At 43.1% G+C, this 19720-nt stretch overlaps 1 long non-coding RNA gene across 2 annotated transcripts; it reads left to right on the top strand.

The window, feature by feature from the left end:
- Positions 1-8080: 8080 nt before the first annotated feature.
- Positions 8081-16765, top strand: LOC144713016 (uncharacterized). Of its 2 annotated transcripts, none has more exons than XR_013583938.1 (7): positions 8081-8239; positions 8321-8426; positions 9181-9303; positions 13422-13541; positions 15548-15607; positions 16304-16441; positions 16518-16765. It is a non-coding gene; the product is annotated as an uncharacterized LOC144713016 (long non-coding RNA). The 2 variants fall into 2 exon arrangements; XR_013583937.1 differs by having other exon boundaries at positions 8083-8239; positions 15553-15607.
- Positions 16766-19720: the final 2955 nt, after the last annotated feature.

Here is a 19720-nt window from a genome sequence, read left to right as displayed (position 1 = left end):
TGATAGATTTATGGGATATCCATGTTGTTACAAATAAAATTATCTAAAGTAATTAATTTTACAAAGTGAAAACCATTACGTCCTTTGTGAAGAACAAGATTATAAGATGAAGAGGCCAATTTAGCGATGATATGAGTGGAGACTAAAAGATTTACCTTCCACCAACTTATTCATGTTATGAAATTGTATTTGAAGATCCATTATTCATGATTTATTTCTGCTTGAGAAAGCATTATATAGTTTCTGCCAGACTTCATTTAAAACGTTTCTCTATTGTTATTGGGAATACTATATTCTTATAAGGTTACATCAAGTAATTCAAAAACTTACTGATCCACCTTTCACCATAATTTGTAGCTTGGATTTTTTACAATATTTCCATATTAATATGAAATAGACAAGGATGGAGGAGTTCCTTCAATATATTTGATTAGATCATAGTTGTTGAGTAATGGTAGAATTGAACTCTTCCAAGACTGATAGCTGTTTCTGGCGAGCTTGAGTGCCATCACTATATCCAATCTGAAGCATTGTTGGGACTTGTCTTATATAAGTTTCCATTGCTTGATTCCTAGCAATGACAGATTAGGAGACAGATGTTCAATCAGAAATGTTATTATATGTGCTGTGATACCATAAATAAACTAGGGAAGCATTTGAGAACATGAGGAAATTTAGATACACAAAAGAAAATAGAATGAAGCATATACATGAACATTAGTTTGAATCATTGTATTCTCTCAAGAGAATGTAAATTTATGTCGGTGCATATATAAAACCAAGTGACATAAATGTTATAATGGAATCAGTATGGTATTTAATTATAACCATAAGTTAATTCCTCCTGATTATCTTTTCATCCTGTTGTCTTTAATTCGCACGGTCGATATTAAAACATATAATGCATCATAACATCTAATCTCATATAAGGCATAGGAGTATGTGGCGTTGAAGTTCTGTGGTTTGGTTCGTCCATGGAAAACATGATTCCATGAATGTGGAAGCGCGTTGATCAATTCATAATCGATCTTTAAACAAACATTGAATGTATCTTTTGAGGAACTCATTCCACCCTTGACTTTGTCGTTTCGAGATTGCTCTGAAGTCATTCACACGTCCGGCCTCTAAGAAGTATCTACGTGATCACTCGACGCTTGGATCTCCACATCTTCTTCTTCAACGCTTCTTGAAAATCTAGAAGATGTTCTCACCATCAAGACACTCTCCTTTGATGAGTGGAGAAGAGAGTGGTGAAATGGAGGGCTATCGAATATGGGTGGCCTGGTGCTTGAAATGAAAGCCCTCTCCCTCTTTATATTTTACTTAAAGGTTTTTCTCAAAAACCCAAAAAGTAAAATATGTTCACCAATGCCCTTATGACCTTATGCGTGTGACCCTCTAGGCCCATGTATCGTTCTAGTTAATAACTTTAGTGGCCCAATAACAATTATTGACCAAACTTATTAATTAAGTATATCAATGTACATATTAATTTAATAAGGATAAATTTAACCCAATCGATATGTTAAGTTTCCAGCCTTTGCGGTTCCAAGCTACACCTCATGCTCTAGAAGCTACCGAGTAGTGTTGAACTCTCTCATGGAACCTTTAGTGCCATTGGTTACGGTATATGTATATTCCATCATCCGCATGAGACTCTCGAACGACTTAGGGTATGTTTTATTGTCAAAACTTAATCCCTTAATTGATTAGTACTGATGTGTAACGGGGATCATTCGAGAACGCCTTCTCCAATATCCTCACTACCCTGGCTAGGGATTTTATGCGTTGTCTTACTTAAATCAATCTCCTCTTATACCGAGGGTGGATGATCCCATCTTGACCACTCAATCATCTCCGTAAGCTTATTACTACATCTGAGTTATGACTTGTTTGTATACCATGATTAGAGGCTCGTAAGGCATAGTCAAAATATAGTCGTCTATTCATGATATGTCCTTGGTGTATCAGGTCAGTAGATCACTTATACAACCGTGACATGAATCAACCTGATTGACCTTTAGGTATAATACCCTTCAGGGATTTTTACGGATACATTAAGTGAACTCTTTCTCCAAAGAGCACCCACAAAAAGTTCTTAGTGTGGTAACACTAATAGTCTTAGTATCAGCTATACTTTTCGCATAAGTAGGATCAGGCAATGCCATTCTATCTGGATAATTTGATATTCGTCTTTGCACGTATAATTCACTAAAACCAATAAACGAAGTACCTTTGCACGAATCGTGGGTGCTCATTATAATTCACTATGTCATTGCATGCATTCATTGACTTTATTATAAACATCACACCAAAATAATAACGAACTTAACTAAACATGGTGGTGTGATTGGCTTGACAACCACAATTTTGGGTTCTTGAGTCCTTGACATGGATAAATAAATCAAAATATTTGGCAGTGGAAGACTTGAACAGAATCAAAAGACATCATGAAAATCGATAAACGAAGTACCTTTGCACGAATCGCTTCCGTAATTTCTCGGATCCAGTAGTGAGACGAGTCGAGCTGCTCAAGTGTGCAGCCTCTACACGTATATGCGCAATCCTCAGCACGTTGAATCTCCTCCTTGTCGTTGACAAGCTCTGTTCTACCTCCACCGTCGTCGTTACGCCGTTCCGATCACATCAGACATGAAGAGGGGTGATGGGAAAGGGGAGAAGAAGGGAAGGACCCTGAAAAATTCTGGCTTAGTTGAATTTTGTTCAGGGCCTTCTCCTATTTATACTAAGTGGATATTTTTCATAAAAACCCCCAAAACTTAAGTATATCTTTCGACGTCCAAAAGATCATTTGCGTGTGACCCTCTAGGCCCATATATTTGTCTAGTTAACGACTCTAATGGCCCAATAACCTTTATTGGACTTTCCAATGAATTAACTATATCATCATATAGATTAATTAACATCGGATCGATTTATCCCAATCGATAGGCTGAGTCTCCAATACGTGGGGTGTCAAGCTACACCTGATGTTCTAGAAGATACAAAGGAGTGTGTATCGACTCACTCATGGAACATGTTTATCACCAGTTACTGTATATGTATAATCCCTCATCCACTTGACGTTCTTAGGATGACTTAGGGTTTGGTAAACATTCAAACCCTAATCGATCATCCGAGTTAGTACTGATGCATTCGCAAATCATCAGAGAACTCTTCTTCGATATTTCACTACCTTAGCCAAGAACTTTGTTGCATCGTCTTCCTTGAGGGTGGAAGATCCCATCTTTACCACTCAATCGCCTTCGTGAACTTATTGATGCACCCGAACTAAGACCATTTAGAATCCCATGATTAAAGACTCGTTGGCCATAGTCAAAGGACAACTGTCCGTCCACAAGACGTCTTTGATGTCTCAGGTCCAAGGACCACTTACACAGCCGTGACATGAATCGATCTGATTGAAAGTTTGATATAATACCATTCAGGGATTCGTACGGATCAATTCAGTGAACTCTTTCCTCTAAAGAGCACCCACTATCTATCCTTTGTGTCTCCACATTAATGGATACGGGATAGGTCATACTCATCATATGAGTGAGGCTTGATAGTACTATTCTATCCGGATACTTTGATTTCCTTCTCACGCATCCTTCGAAAAAGAATGTTTAGAACACATGCTTAAAGACTAGTGATCTTCGTATTACGATCTCATCATAATTCACTAAGTCAGATCATGTATTCATGGATTTCATTATAAGCATCGCATGTGCATTATAATGAATATGTTCCTTTAATTAACATGGAACGTGATGTGGAATGTGTGATTGGATTTCCGTCCACATATATTTTCATCACACTTAATATCCATCATGTGATACATTAATACAACACTTATATTATGTTTGATCGTGTGGTTTGATGTTGGGTCTGATGTGTTAGAGTAAAAAATTAAACCCTATTTACAAATGAAACCTAAAGAAAGGAGAGAGATAAAGAATGCAAGAAGGCGAGAGAAGGGAAATAATGAGATATGAAGTGAGTGAGAAAGAGAAACTGAGAAACCAAGAGCAGGGGAGAGAGCTCAAGTGAGAGGAAAAGAGCTATAGAAGAGAGAGAAAGACCTAGAACAAGAGTGAAAAGTCAGAAAGAAGAGAGAAATAACTAGGGGAACATAAAGAAGCAAGAGAGTAAGAGATGTAGCAAGAAAGAGAGTTTGAGAGAGAACCAAAGGTAGTGTGAGAATAAAATAGTGGTAAAGATATAGCCAAAGCAAAAAAGATTGTGAGATAGGTAAAGAGCCTTTATAATATATCTTGAAGCATCCATCTATTTTTATATCCACAATAATGAATATACTTTTTATTAATCAATGTGATCTCTCTAGGTTGGTGAATTGGTTTCTTTAAGTACGCTATGCCATAAGAGTGTCAAATGAGGCAGATCAGAGGGATGATACACAATTTTATTCTGGTATGGCTAGTCCCTTTCTCCAAAACTAAGGATATCCCAACCAGAGTTCTTTGACTATTCCCCTAACTATGTGTGACCTCACAAGGACAATAGGATATGAAATAAAATATAGTTTAATTTCAAGAGAACCTTGCCATCTTGAACCACCATGCCTCCATGGATCAACACTAAGTCCCCACATGGCGAAACCTCCAGAGTGCCACACTATAATCGATAATTCCATTCTGCACGATTATACTACATTAGACAAATTTCTTCCACAAAACATAGTTTAATGAGGCATTTCCCTCCATAGTGACTATATAAATAAAAAAGTACTAAAGAATTTGGGCATGCTGACATCACAAAATATTTGCTAATTAAATTTTCTATTTATGTTATGATTTCTAACATTATAAAGTGAGAAAAGGTATGCCCCTCTCTGCTCACATTTTCTCAAACTAATTGCTGAATTCTTTTTACAAAATATCTATGTTCAATCTAAATATCCACTTAAATATTATTTTTTAAAGTAGTTACTGAAATAGTTATATGGTTGACCAACCTATACATGTTAACACTATGATGTCAGACGTCGTCAAAACGTCGTCCGGTCATCACCGAGGGTGTCGGCTCGATGTCGAAATGAGGCATGTATCGGACTACGATTGAGGCATTGTCCAATAATGATACTAGGCAGATACGAATTACGATGAGATGCGTGAGCGTCTAATTGCAGTATGTGCAAGTGCCGACTCGAGGTGAGTGCCGATCTCCAGGCCTCGACGGAGTCACCCAGGGGGGGTAGGTCAGACCTCTCGAACCTCGTCCGACGAGTCAAGAACGACTACGCACCCGAATGGGATGGTTCCCGCTGGATTTCGTCACACCAAACAGGTAGGACACTATACTATTCTGTTGTTCTCTCAACATGTCCCTCTCAATATAGCACGCCAATCTGTTGCAGCTTCGTCGGCGGCTGTGGATCGTGCGGCACGGGGCGTCGACGGTCGATGGCTCCGGTGCGGCGCGGGCAATCAAGCAGAGAGCCCACAAGGACTGTGTGCCGGGGCAGCGCGAGCGGGCACGCAAGGGCACTGTTCGCCTCCCATGGGGGCCATGAGCAGCTTAGATGCCCAAGCGTGCGCGGGCGAGGGGCATGGCGTGGGCAACGAGCGGCGGCTGTAGGCTGCAGCTGGCGGCTCAAGCGGCTAGTCCCTCGTGCGAGCCAGGAAGTGTGACGCGGGCGGCGGCCGGCGGCCACAAAGGGGGGTGGCTAGCGGCTCCGTCAGCCTGGACTGGTGCAGGTGAGGGGACGAGGATGCGGGCGGCGAGTGGCAGTCATAGGTTGTGACTGGAGTCTCAAGCGGCCGGGAATGCACAGGAGTGGGTAGTGGGCCTCGAGCGCGGACGGTGGCGGCCGGTGTGGCGGCTTGTCGCACGAGAGAGTCGCACGCAGCGATGCGCGGAGACCCGCAAGCGAGGCGCCAGGTAGCGACAACAGCGGTGCGATCCCCGGACGGCGAAGCGGAGGCGCACGGCTCCTGCGACGATGACTGTGCGGCGCGGACAGCAGCAGCAGCGTGGGCTGGACAGCGGCGGCGACAGTGCGGCGCGGGCGGCAGCGGCATGGCTGGACAGCGGCAGTGGCAGTGCGGCGCGGCGACAGTGGCGGCAGCGGCGGCACGGGCTGGACGACGGCAGCGGCACCCTCCTTCCTCCTTGCTCCTCTTCTCCTCCCTCCTCCCTTCTTTCCCTTTTATAGGGGAGAGGTGGATGGGGCCCCTTTTCAAACTACAAAATAGAGATATGAGGGGGTCTGCGTCGCGCCATCACACTAGCTCTGATATTTAGTTTATCATCAGTCCATTGCTTTAAAACATTCATTCCTAGTAGAAGAATCTCTGCTCTGCATTTTAAAACATTTTCAGCCCTAACTTCTGATAATGTAGGAACTAGGATTCCACGTTATTTATACTAAGTATAACTAAACTAGGTCGAGTGAGCAGTTCCATAGATTTATCAATAAACTTATATTTCTCATTGATAGGGGAGTGAGGGTCAAACCACATAGAGCAACTGGACTAAAATCTGAGTGGATTTAAGCTAAAATCTGTGTAAGAATTTTAGGAATTATATTCAAGTTTATTTTGATTGAATGGGGTGTAAAACTTATGGATTTACCCATTGAAATGATTTTTAATGAGTGTTAAAAAATTCAGGTAACTTCAGAACACGTTTTTGTGATTTTTAGGTTTTTAAGATATTTTTTTATTTAATTTGTTTGAAATAAATCAGGAACAAATTCAAAATAGACTTATTCTTAACTGAATAAATCTTGGTCGAAAATGTAATTTTGACCAAGACTTGCAAGATAGGTTGTTCCACCCCACACTTGTTGGATCTGCCTTGTGTTGTGTGTGGATTGGGTATGTTCGGCCAAGAACACCCAATTCCCACAAAGTCATGTGGTCAAGAGAGAGAAAGAACCCCTAACCTTGATTTCTACCCTAAGAAATCAATATTAGTCAAAAGGAGGAGAAGGGTAGAGACATAAATAATTGGCTTACCCTAGATGGTTGGCCTCTCCTTCCACCTCCACAAACTCTGGACGTTTTTCACGTCTTGGATCCTTTGGTAGCTCCAATGTAGGGAGAGAGAGAGGAGGGAACCCTTAGAAGAGGGAGTTGAGAGAGGACTTATCTCTCCGACCTAGGCCTTGTTAGCTCACCTTCCACTTGGCCCTCATTAACTCTCAGAATTCTAGAGAGAGAGAGAGAGAAAAAAAATAATCGTCTAACACTTTCACTAAAATTCCAAATGAAAATTCAGGATGTCTTTTACTAAGGAGTCTAAAGCATTTATAGGCCTGCCTTATATAATGGATCAAATGATTGGTGAGATTTCTGCCAAGCCCATTGGCCCATTAGTGCCCTTCTAGAGGATCTGAATCATTTTAAAAGGTCTCTTGGATCAAATTTGATTATTCGATCCGAACATTGGGCTGTTTGAAAAAATCGATCCGAACTCGATGCAAAGATCGGGTTCAAATCAAATTTAAATTGTGTCTAATCGAGGTTCAAATTCGATTGTTCAAATGCCTGATCCAATCGAACATTTGAACAATCAGTTTGAATCCCCGATCCCTACTTCCTACAGAAGGACAAGGATCTGTCCAGTAAATGGGTAGCTTTCATCCCCTTCTCTCACTTTCCTACTCTCACTCTTATCTCTCTTTCTCGTGAATGTGGGACAGAAAGAGATCTTCAACAGATGAGATAAGGATTGTGATATTGAGGAGTCACATATATATATATATATATATATTTTTATATATGGAGAGAGAGAGAGAGAGAGAGAGAGAGAGAGAGAGAGAGGGAGAGAGGGAGAGAGGGAGAGAGGGAGAGGGGGAGAGAGGGAGAGAGAGAGGGAGAGAGAGAGAGAGGGAGAGAGAGGGAGAGAGAGAGAGAGAGAGAGAGAGAGAGAAGGAGAGCGCGAGAGAGAGAGGGAGAGAGAGAGAGAGAGAGAGAGAGAGGGAGAGAGAGGGAGAGAGAGGGAGAGAGAGAGGGAGAGAGAGAGAGAGAGAGAGAGAGAGAGAGAGAGAGAGAGAGAGAGAGAGAGAGAGAGAGAGAGAGAGAGAGAGAGAGAGAGAGAGAGAGAGAGAGAGAGAGAAGTACAGTGCGTAAGAAACAGTGAAAGGGTAAGAGGGATGTCCGATCTAGACTACAGTCCTGGGTTAAATGTATGGTTAAAAGAGAGCCGTTGTGATTACAACTCGATGCCAAATAATCCTAGCCGTCTATGAATTTTTACTCCCATACGTGGGGTACGTGTTCCAATCCCGTTAACCAATCCGGTTAACACTGGTTTAACCAGAGTTGAGAGCGGAGGATTTATTTTCTTGCAGAGGGGGCCACTATTTCATCTGATGGAATTTTAAGCTTCTGTGAGAGGTTAGTCTGTGTGAGAGAGCGGGAGCGCCATGGCGGTGTTCTTTCCTGGTACATTCCAAGGTCTGCATTCAAATTACTCTTTCCGTTTGTTTGATTTTCTCCGAGTTTCCTTTCCAAAGAGATTGTCGATTTCTTCCTTTTCGATTTTCTTCGAAAGATTGTCGATTTCCAGACAGATTGTCGATTTTCTCCGAGTTTCCTTTCCTGCTACATTCCAAGGTCTGCCTTTAAATCGTCGATTTCCAGAGAGATTGTCGATTTTCTCCGAGTTTCCTTTCCTGCTACATTCCAATGTCTGCCTTCAAATTGTCGATTTCCAGAGAGATTGTCGATTTTCTCGGGGTTTCGATTTTCTCCGGGTTTCCTTTCCTGCTACATTACAAGGTCTGCCTTCAAATTCCTCTTTCCGTTTGTCCATTTCATCCTTTTGCTCGAAGCCGCTAGAACTCTCGCAATGGCTGCTTTTCACTGCGACTGTCGATTCGGCGGGAATTAACTGTTTACTCTCGTGTTTCTCAACAATCCTCCGAGAAGAGACAAAAATTTGCTAATTTTTCTGCAATCGTATCGATCCAGACTTATTAGGTTGTCAAAGTGCTGTTCGATACCCTTGGTGTTCTACTTAATGAGTGGACGAGAAAGAGAAAGAATTCTTTGAGGGAAAAGATTAATCGGGTTGATATCATGGGCTGGGTTATGTTGAGCACGGAAATAAAGATTTTTAGAGCTTACGTTATGTCTTTACTAACTTAGTTTTGACGATCTCGTATTGCTTTTGTCTATATTCTTATTATGTTTTCCTTTTTTTTCTCAGCAACACAAAGAACGTGCAGTTATAGTAAGCTCTAATGCTGAAGAAGACAGCTTTAACTCGAAGGCAGCTAGAATATCATACGTGAAAGCAGCTTTAACTTGCATAGCCAAGGCTACTCTTGAGGTCAAGCTCGTTTTTATTCTGGATTTTCATCATCATAACTTCTTTTCACAAAAAATCGTGACTTCCTTTCATCAAGACCTTTTTCTGTGAGATTCAAGATTAATTAATTGTTCATCACTTGGTTTTTAGTGACTTTCGAGTTTAACATCATAGTTTTGAGTTTCGATTGTGAGTAGTTCTCTATCTCATTCAAGAGATAGAAGGATGATAGATGTTGACATGTCATCATCTTAGTCTTCAGGAAAACAGATGAATTTACCTGGCGTGGAAGAATCACAAGGACGATGACAACTCCTCATCAAACATGCCAACTATGTTTCAAGCTCTCATGAATTCAACTTTAAGACCATGTCTTCATCAATGTTTTTTCACATTTTTCAATCATTTCTTAGTTTACGGTAAGAACTAGACCGGGCATGATCAACGACTTCAAGTAGTGTTCAAACTCCTGCATGCTAACAAATTATGGATCAATGCAAAGAAATTTAACTTTCCCCAAGATGCAATTGGCTATTTAAGACACTAGATTTTGATAGAGTCCATGTGGCAGCCGGTACCAAGATGATGTATAACTCAATGTCAACCCATGTTCATTACATTCTGAGGAACAAGGAAGGAAAGGGGCTTGTGGACACTCAGAGCAGCAGCGAGTTTGTCCTCATGCGACTTGATCATTGAAAGTCGATCCACCTGGTTAGAGAAGGACAAGAGAGTGATGGAGAGACGCACATACACACACATAGAGAGAGAGAGGGATATTAAAAGGCTCCACCATTTTGCTGGCTGTTTTCCTCTCGCCTTCTCCATTTAGGCCAGTTATCAAACCCACAATATTCGCCCTAATGGGCCTGAATTGTTGGATTCCTCTGCCCGGCCTCCAGTTCTTGGATGGTCATGGCCCGTCTTACAGTAGACCCAGAATGAGTTCCAAAAAATTTCTCCCTCTTGGAGAGCAAACTTGTCTGCGAGCTGCCATAGCATCCTTCGATCTGTATAGCATCCTTTCATGTTGATTCAAAATCAGGTAGATGAGGCCACTTAAGAATTGCATGTGTGCCAGTTACAATGGGTTTATTGGGGAGCAGCACCTTGGGTTTGACCTGCCATAGCAGATCTTTAGACAGCACCTTGGGCACTTTTTGAGACGTTCGATCCAGGCCCATCGCTTTACAAAGCTGAGAGGCATGGAACAGGGGCTGAATTGTTGCATGGGCCAGAAATTCAAGCTTTTTTCACAGCTCCCCCGGTAAAAAATGCAATTTGGACTAAAGTACAGAGGGCCTCAATTTCTTGTTTAATCGTCAGCCACTAAGTACTTCGGATTAGGGTGCAGCTTACATAATACAGACCACCTTTCTTCTATATATATGTATATAGCACAGAACATCTACCTCAAAGGCGATGTCCACCAATGCTTGTCTGCAGAATTTTTCATTTGAGATTCTGTGTAGTCAGTATCATGCCTTCTTTGTGAGGCATTTGTGATACTGATATATTATATTGTGCCAGTATTCATGCGCTACCAAAGTACTGCTAGTTGATCTGTTGGAAGGCGCACAAGAATCCTGTGTGGCCCCCTATAGCTTGAGAATAGAAATCAAGTAGGATATCCTCCTCCATAAGGGTGGACGTGGAAGGGAGGACGAGGCGCCTTTGAAAACCAGAAACTTCTCTTTGATGTTGTACCCACTGATCCTTGATCTCTTGCTGATTTCTATCATTACTTTCCAAAGAGTTGTGTCGGCCTCCAGCTCCCTCCAAATGGTGATATCATCTTTCCTGACAGGCACGTGATGACTTCTTTCAAGGCTGAACAAAGGTCCACAAAACTGATGATAACCAATACTTCCAATGCATACTCTTGGAGCTCATCCAAGGACTGAGGCCTCTAACGCTGGACTTTGGCTTGAATTCACGATGCACTGCCCGTAGAAAAGTTTTCCTGAGCATGTTTTAAATTATGGAAAAAGCACATCCGGGGTCTGCTCGATCTCTGCTATGATCTCCTCCACGGCTCCCTGCTGCTCTAGTTTGAATAGGCAGTGGTAAGCTTCCTCGGTCGAATACCCAAAGCTCTTATAGATTCACCATCAATACGATCCAGGCATGTTGAGCCATCTGGCATCTTAAGGTTCCGATTAAGGTCAAGATTTTTGGGCGGCTCTGCTGCGAAAGAGAATGGTGACCCGCGTCTTTCTCAAGAGGATGTATCCAAATGCCCCGACGGTACGCATGTTGTGCATGAGAGACAATGAGGAATGCAATCATTCATTTTTTGGATACCCTTTTGCACGCGCAGTTTGGGCCACCAAAGCACAGTTGGTGGTGAACGCGTCATCAGAGGAGGCCTTTTGGGAGTCCATGCAAAGGACTGGTCCCAAACGTAGAGAAGTGGGGGGCTGAGCCCTGACAGTGCTCTGGGGAATCTGGTTACACAGAAATGAGGTGATCTTCCGAGGGGGGAAGGCCTCTACAGACGAGCTCGCACATGAGATAGAAGGTCTCATAGCATCTTGGTTTTCCTCGTGACGGGAGATGAAGAGGAAAATTTATACATGTAATATGGCCCTAGGGCTTGAACCATGTACTTGTCAGGTGGGTGATTGTCTCATACGTTTTCAAATAAAAAAGAATCGCCATCAATACTTGTCCCTGTCCAAAAACCAGTAGAGATCATTCTGATAACCAAATCAGTCTTACCCATTCCCGTCTAGATGCATTGCTACTAGCTGAAGCTTCTCATGCGCAAGTATATGGTGAAGATGGAAATTCTGATTGACAAGCTGGAGTCACCCTTCTGTAATCTACCCTAAAAATAAATGGTCTCCTTTGCCGTATGTATGTTGATGATCCCCTTGACGTCCCTGACCGAAACTAACATCTTCGTTGAGCAGATTACCACATAGAGTGGGTGTCCACGCTGTATACCGATATGTCGGTAGGATTGGTAGCGGCAGCCAGGGATGGTTCCCGTCACTGGTCCTGTGTTGGTCGCAAATGTGCTATTAGAAGGCATGGTCAACTGCTGAACCTGTCAAATATTTTCAATATGCGCCAGTTTAAGGTCCTTTGACATGCACTGGAGTATAGCTCTAATACCAAAATGGTAAGACCCCTTTCCTACAAATGAACTTGCACTTTTCAAATTATCTTGTCAAGACGACGTAAGAAATCACCAGTGGGGAAAAAAGGAGAGAATGAGGGGAGCAGGATCACCTAGCCACTAGGGGCTCCAGTTCTGTGAACTCCCTCTCTCGAGCAGTGGGTGAAGAATCTTTAACATAAAGGAGCGGGCGAGAGTCCAAGGTTAGGGTTTAGATAGAGACAGTAAGAAAAAAGCTAATGGGTTATTTGCCTGCCATCTGTACTGTGGGCCCTATGGCCATCAGCTTCTTGGCATACAATATAGGAGTCCGCAAATCCCTAGAGCCTAAACACACGACCTTTTTCTCTGGAATCTGCAGTGGGCCTCACCACCATTGGCATGCTTAAAATCCAAGGCGAGCTGAATGACAAAACATTTTTGTCCCCACTAATGGCGAAGCGACACATTATTTATGCGCAGCGAATTGACACACCATCTAGAAATTCTCCTGGGCAATGTTATGAAGATGAGAGGAAATCTATCATGTAGAAATCTCACCATTACAGTCCACGGTTTCATTGTGACTCAAAACTTCCATGTCATCCTGCTGAACTTGATCGACCCTATCCTAGTCTTCCAGTCGCATAAGCCATTGTGGGAGTTATCTTAGACTATGATATCGTGCAATCATCCATATTTCACCAAAGACATCACCTTGGCTTTTCTCTAGGGAATTCATCCACCTACATAGAGTACTAAGGTGCACCTACATAGAGTATCCTTCAATCGGAAGAGTATGATTCTATTCTCATCAATATTGAAGGACTGTCCCAATACAGTCTCTTCATTTCCCTCAAACATCTATTTTCTTCCAAAGACATCACCTTGGCTTTCACCAGGGAAGTCATCCGCTTACGCAAAGTACCGAGTTCCACTGTTTCGTCCGAGATTTTATCTTCACTACATTATTCTTGTGAGACTTTGCTACTGTGATCTCATATTTACCTTTTTGATTGACTTTTTTAATAACCAGGATATCAAGAGGAAGCACGCAGAAGAAGCACAAGTATTCAAGGATAAATTATTTTCATTTCATAAGCTGAATGAACAGAAGGAACTGTGGTTTGCCATTTATTTGCTTTTCTTGCACTAGGTACTGTGCATGTTTTAAGTTGGGGATGAGAAAACACCATTACATGAGATCCATTTTTTTAATTCCACGCATCAAATCAAAATTGGGTGGGGAAATAATTTGTGTAAGATATTGAATTGTTTCAAAATTTTCATTCATGAATTTAATCAAACCCGCCTTGGAGAGTTCATTTACTTTACACCTTAGAAGCATGTGTACAAAAGTTAAGCTCTTGTAGCAGATCAAGTGTACCTTTTGATGGTATGAGCCATGGGTCTAGACTCACATGTTAAGCTTCTAAGTTGTTAGGATATCTGGTAGGGTGACGAACAGACATGAAAATCAAGGGGTTGAAGTACTATTTTCCTAGGTTGAGTGCTGAGTGAACAACTTCATTGTACCACCTTCTGTTAGCAGAACTTACTTGATTGTTTTGGATTTCCATTAAATGGAATCTTACTTGGGGTAAGGGTGGTCATTTCTTCAAGTCTCGAGCACAGAATCACTTTTCCTTGAGCTACCTAAAACCAAAATTTGAAACGCCTCATTACCATCTCCATCTCACCTTTGACTACCCATGTGTACCACACCATATCTTTTATAGGAACCCAACTTGAACCCATTTTCGTATTACTTAAGATATGCCCAAATCCCAAGCCTTTCTTTCCTCCCTCTCGGTTATTATCTTTCCTTCTTTCCCTCCTTATTTCTTCTTTTCTTCTCTACTTCAGATATCACCAGCTATTCTCGCTTTGAATGGGAGTGAGGTGTCATCACTTTTTAGTTATTTATCATCCTTTATTATTTTGTGAGACATGTTCGTCGTGTTAGGGAGATCATTTGTGTGATGTTTTCTTTGTTTAAGTAGGATTGATTGTTTTCATATATTTGATTCTGCCCCTTTTGAAAGAAAAGAAAAAGAAAAAAAGCAAGCAAGAAAAAAAGCAACGAGAAAAAAAAGCAGGCAAGCAAAAAAAGGAAAAAGCAAGAAAGCAGAAAAATAAGAAATAAAAAAAAGAAACCAAAAAAATGGAAGTCCTCAATAGCAAGAAAAATCCGAGAAGCAAAAGAAAAAATTCGTGGGGGGCTTGTTGTAGTTTATTTATTTTTGCATGGATATCACCATATTTGTTCATCGTCATCTTCCCTCATCTGATGTTTTACATGTGTTCATTGCTTACTTTGAAAATATTTTCTTCATCCTTGAGGATGCAAAGTCATCGTCGCCTCGTTCTATACCTCTTCTGCACATTCGTTGATCTTGGGAGTAGGATATCTTAAGTAATATGTGCCCTTTGTTCATCTTTCATTTCTTGTTATCCACCTTTTACCCCTCTCTTGTGCCATTCCACCTTTCTGTTCCGTGTTTAACCATAGAGACCTATTATTTTATCCTCACCACCTTATTTCGTTGACACACATTTGATATTCTGTGCTCAAACAAGAGGAGAAGAATGGTCATCCTTCACTTTCAGGTAGGAAGAAGGTTAGTGGGGAATCCCGAGCACTAATTAGCCACCATATTTGAGAGAGTGACATAGAGAGAGAGAAATGTTTGATCACTGCCTGGATTATAGTATCATACCCTGCGAGAAGTAAGCTTCACTCCTCATGACCACCAGCTCTTTCCAAAACCTCAAGGGAGTTGATCATGGGGTTCTAGTATTTCATGGGGTTATTCGTACTTAGAGGTGTAATTGATACTTCTAACACTATATACTCATGCGCTCAGGTTTGTAAGGTAAGTGGATGATCCAAGGAAAATTTAAGGGCATTGCTATGGGACTAGCAATGAATTTAGTTGAGGGGTCTGACAACACATTAATTGTTACATTTATCTCATGATTTTTATATTTTTAATAAAGAACATGAAACTCGAAATCATCTTCCGGTTGCTGCCTCTAAATGTTTGGAAACATTAATAATTGCACATCATATTTTTTTGAAAGAATCGCATATCAAGTTCAAAAGAAATTTGTGTTTATTTATTAATTTTTTTCAAAGAAAGAATCTGACACCATCAGCAGTTCAGTTTTTAAATCTCAGATATTGGGCCAAAATTTAGAAGCGATGGAAGCCATTGAGAGGTATCATTCTAGGTCAAAAGTGCTTACTTTCCAAAACATTTTCTGTGTAATGCTGTATGTCATTGAATATGATGTGGAGTATGATATCATACCTGAAGTACAGAAGCATGATATTATACTCATGTAGCAATATTAATGAATCTGATTGAAGCTAATGAAGAATATGATGTTATACTTGGATATGACATGGCGGGGCTCAATGTACTGATTTATTTTATTTTGTATGTTTTGGCATGATAGCTCTTTACAACTCAGAGGATCCATAGAGATGAGATGGAGAATTTATAATCATATAATAATTCTGAATATCAGAAGGCCAATTTTTTATTTATAAAGTTAGAAGGTCGATGTAAGGGTGGGATGTGCCTACATTCTTTGCTGAATCCGTAGGTCTCTTTTATGTTTCTAAGAATATCATTCACTTTCAGGCTTTGTACAAGAAGCAAATTTTTTCACCTTATGAGGATGAGGTAGAAGAGGACAATTTTTTTCAGGAATATGAGTCTTCTGTGAATAAGAGTCCTGAAGATTATTATTATTACTTTACATTTTATAGCATATTTTGAGCTCACTATGCTTCATGTTTCAAAATTGTGTGTTTTACTCCATATGTCTTATTACCGAAGGAACTGTTTGGGATGTTTCCAGACTTTAGTTGTGAGAATCCCATAAAACCTTTCTATCATTTGTTTTTAGGTTATGTTAGAGAAGCTGAAACTTTGCTTGTTGGTGAGGATGAAAGTCAAAAGACGAACATAATGTTTAGAAGTAGATAAGACTTCTCAGTATGTAAGCCATGAAACTCCCAATGGGGCTTATTTCCTTTTTATATAGGTACATCACACTTTCATTTTACTGTGGACGTTTTTCAAAAGGTTTTTAATTATTCTGTTGATGGGGGACCATCCAGCTTCGAAGACCCCGTCAAACCAGTTCGTCGAGTGAGAGCTCATGCGTGAGACCATCCTTCGGAGTACCAGCCTCGTCAACGACCTCAAAGTTTTGACGTTATCTTTCTATATATATTTTTTGTTAAGTCGGCTTTGTATGTCGGCCGCGTATGTGTTTATTTCTTGCCTATTCACATGTGTTTTGACCGTTGTACGGACCTAAACATTTGCGCGTATGTCAGCACATGTGTTGGCATGTTCGTGTGCCTCTCTCTCTTATTGGGGGACCTAATTAATTTTAATTAGGCCTTCTTCCCCTTCATTCCTAAGGGGGAGGCCCATATTTTCCCTAATAAAAAGTGGGGCCCGCCCATAGGAAGAGAAGAGAAGAAAGATTGTAGAAAAACTGCTCCCGTGATTTTTCCTGATTTTTTAGTGTTTTTTAGTTTTCATCATATTTACGAAAATGCCACTACAAAAATAGAGAGAGAGAGAGAGAAAAAAAAAAAAACCCTAGAGTTTGCCGAGAACCGCTGCTGCCTGCGCCGAAAATCACTGTCGCCGTAGCCTTCGCTAGAACTCCAACCGCCATCACCCTTTGGCCCTCAAACCTTGGTTGCATCCCGCGGCCATCCAGCGACTGCCGCCCCGCGGTCGACCCCGCGGCCGACCCCGCGGGCGCTGGTCATGGTCTAGAAGCCAGGTCATCCCGCGGCCGCCCTCGTGGCTGGCGTCGCAGCCGCCTCTCGGCAGCTCGACGATTGGCGCTGCGGCCACCTTTGCTCGTAGTCAGAGCCGCTCTTGATTGCCCACAGCTGCCCCTGCCCTTAGCCGCCCACAGCCACCACAACAGCTCGTGGCCGCCGGATCCGCCACAGCCACGGGAGCCGCTGTGGCTGCCCTTGGCCTCCAGATCAGCACGCAGCCACCGGAGCTGCAATAGCTGCCCTTGGCTGCCAGATCAGCCCACAGCCACCAGAGTCGTCGTTGCTGCCCTTGGCCGCTGCAACAGCCCGTGGTCGCCGTAGCCCCTCGCAGCCACAACTGTAGTACCCTGCTGTCGCCTAGCCATCGCGCCCTACTTACTTCCTTGCCTCCACGCCACGTCACTCTACTGCGTCTGCGCCGCCGCGCCCTACCACTGTTGCACTTGTTGCCACGCCTGTTGCTGCTTACTCCGGTGCGCCGGCTGCCCCACCCCAAGCCCGCGCCACTCTGCTATCACACTATTGACACCACCATCGCGCTCATCGACGTTGCCACTACGCACATCACTGCCTTTGTTGTTTCTTGCATTGTCGTCGTTCGCCATTGCCTCGTCGTTGCTCGTCATCGCCTGACTGCTCTCCAGGGGTCGCCTACTGGACTCCCTATCACTCAAATAAAAGTCAGCCCAGCCATCACGAATCGAGTATGCCCACACTTCATCCCTCTTAAGCATTCAATTATTTCTTTCAGTGCCTCCCGAGCGTGTCTCCACCGCCGGGGTTAGTTTAGTGATAGAAAGGAAACATAAGTGGGAATAGGTTTCTATTGATACTATCTTGGTTGGCTCTTTGAACGGTGCTCGCATGAGCGGCAATAGTTGTACTCGCACCGTACGCCCTCAACCCGTCGTCCGGGTCATCGCGAGCCTAGTGGCATTCCCAGGTCACACTTACCGTAGCCTAGTGGTCGTTGGTGTCCGTCGACGTCAGATTTATACTTCTCATTGATTTAATTATCACATTATCATTAACCTGACATCATCATTACTTGTCTCCGCTATATAACATGAGTGCACTCGCCCTCCTTGTGGTGTAACACGAGCCGTTCGATCCCGGCGCTGATCGTGTTATATCAATTTAATTCTGGTGTAAATACTAATGGTGCAGCCCCTTTCCTCGTTGGAGGGCGGGAGTACTGTCTTACAACCACCGTGGTGAAAACAAAGCAACAAATTCAATAAATCGAACGGTCGATTGCTAGAACATTCAAAGGCCTAATCAACTAATCACTAGAAGATTCAAAATCCAAATCAGATAACCCGACATCGGTGGAAAAACAATTGAGGAACACTAGATGAAGAACATCGACACCAAAGAGGATAGAATCTACCTCGGCATTAGAGCAATGTGCTGTGGTGGTGGGGGTAATTCTTGACGTGTCGTTGGCGGGGAGGGGGGCGGGGCGGGGCGAGTGACGTGCACTTAGACAGGGTGTCACGGATCCAATTGCGCGGTCAGTTGGCAGGGGGTCAAGGGGAGAATCGCCCCCCGAAACCTAAACAGTATGCACGGCGACGAATGGCTGCGTGGGCAACTTGGGGTAGGCGGTTGCACGCGATGGCCAAGCGGCGGACAACGGTGCTAGCGGTTGCAAGTGGTGACAAAGAGGGCAAGAAGCGGCGCTCTGTGCGCGGAGAAGCAGTCGTGCACGCGGCGGGCGCGGGCGGACGGCTGTGTGGCAGGCGCAGCAGGTAGACGTGCGCGCGACAAGCGCGGGCAAGCGGACGTGCGGGTGGCGGGCGCGGGTGGGCGGCCGGTGCGGACGGGCGGCTGTGTGCACGGTGGGTGCGGATGAGGGGTGGTGCATGCGGTTGGAGCGGACAGGTGGCCATGCGCGTGACGGGCGAGGAAGGCGGGTGTGCGCGCGGTGGACGAGGGTAGGTGGCTGCGCGCGCACGGGCGCAAGAGGCCAAGTGGTCTTCTCTCACGGGGGTGGCGGCTGCAAGAGGCAGCGGCGGTGGCTGGGAAGGGAAGACGGCTAGGGCAAACTTCCTTTAGAAGAAGAAACTTCAATTCCAAAAGAAATTTATCAAGTTTTTTTTACAACATTGGCCTCTGTATAGGCCTTGGAGGAAGGAGAAAATAAGATAACTGTTAATTAAAATTTCTAATATTAAACGACATTTGCGACGTGTCGACGTGTCATGCCAATGGACAGTTCTGAAGTTGGCGTTGGCGACGTGTCATGACGCTGGACGTCTCATGTGAAAGTGGAGGCACGCCCTGTACTGGTGCGTTGTCTTGGTCGCCATCACAATATCCTCAGATTTAGGTAATCTAAGTCATCTTTGTGAATGATAGCTTGTTTAATCCACCTTCAGTCGTCGTTACGCATCTTTCCCACATCCATGTAGCTGTCTTGCATCATATTTACTAGTAAAATTTGTGTTTACAAAAAAACCCTAGTAAATATTACAGATAAATTCTGAGAGAGAATCAAAATGTGAGGCTTCTCC

Source organism: Wolffia australiana, chromosome 15 (assembly GCF_029677425.1).
Source record: "Wolffia australiana isolate 7733 chromosome 15, ASM2967742v1".
In the NCBI taxonomy this organism is placed as follows: Eukaryota; Viridiplantae; Streptophyta; class Magnoliopsida; order Alismatales; family Araceae; genus Wolffia; species Wolffia australiana.
The sequence above is the reverse complement of the archived record's forward strand: the minus strand, read 5'-3'. Positions and strand labels throughout refer to the sequence as shown.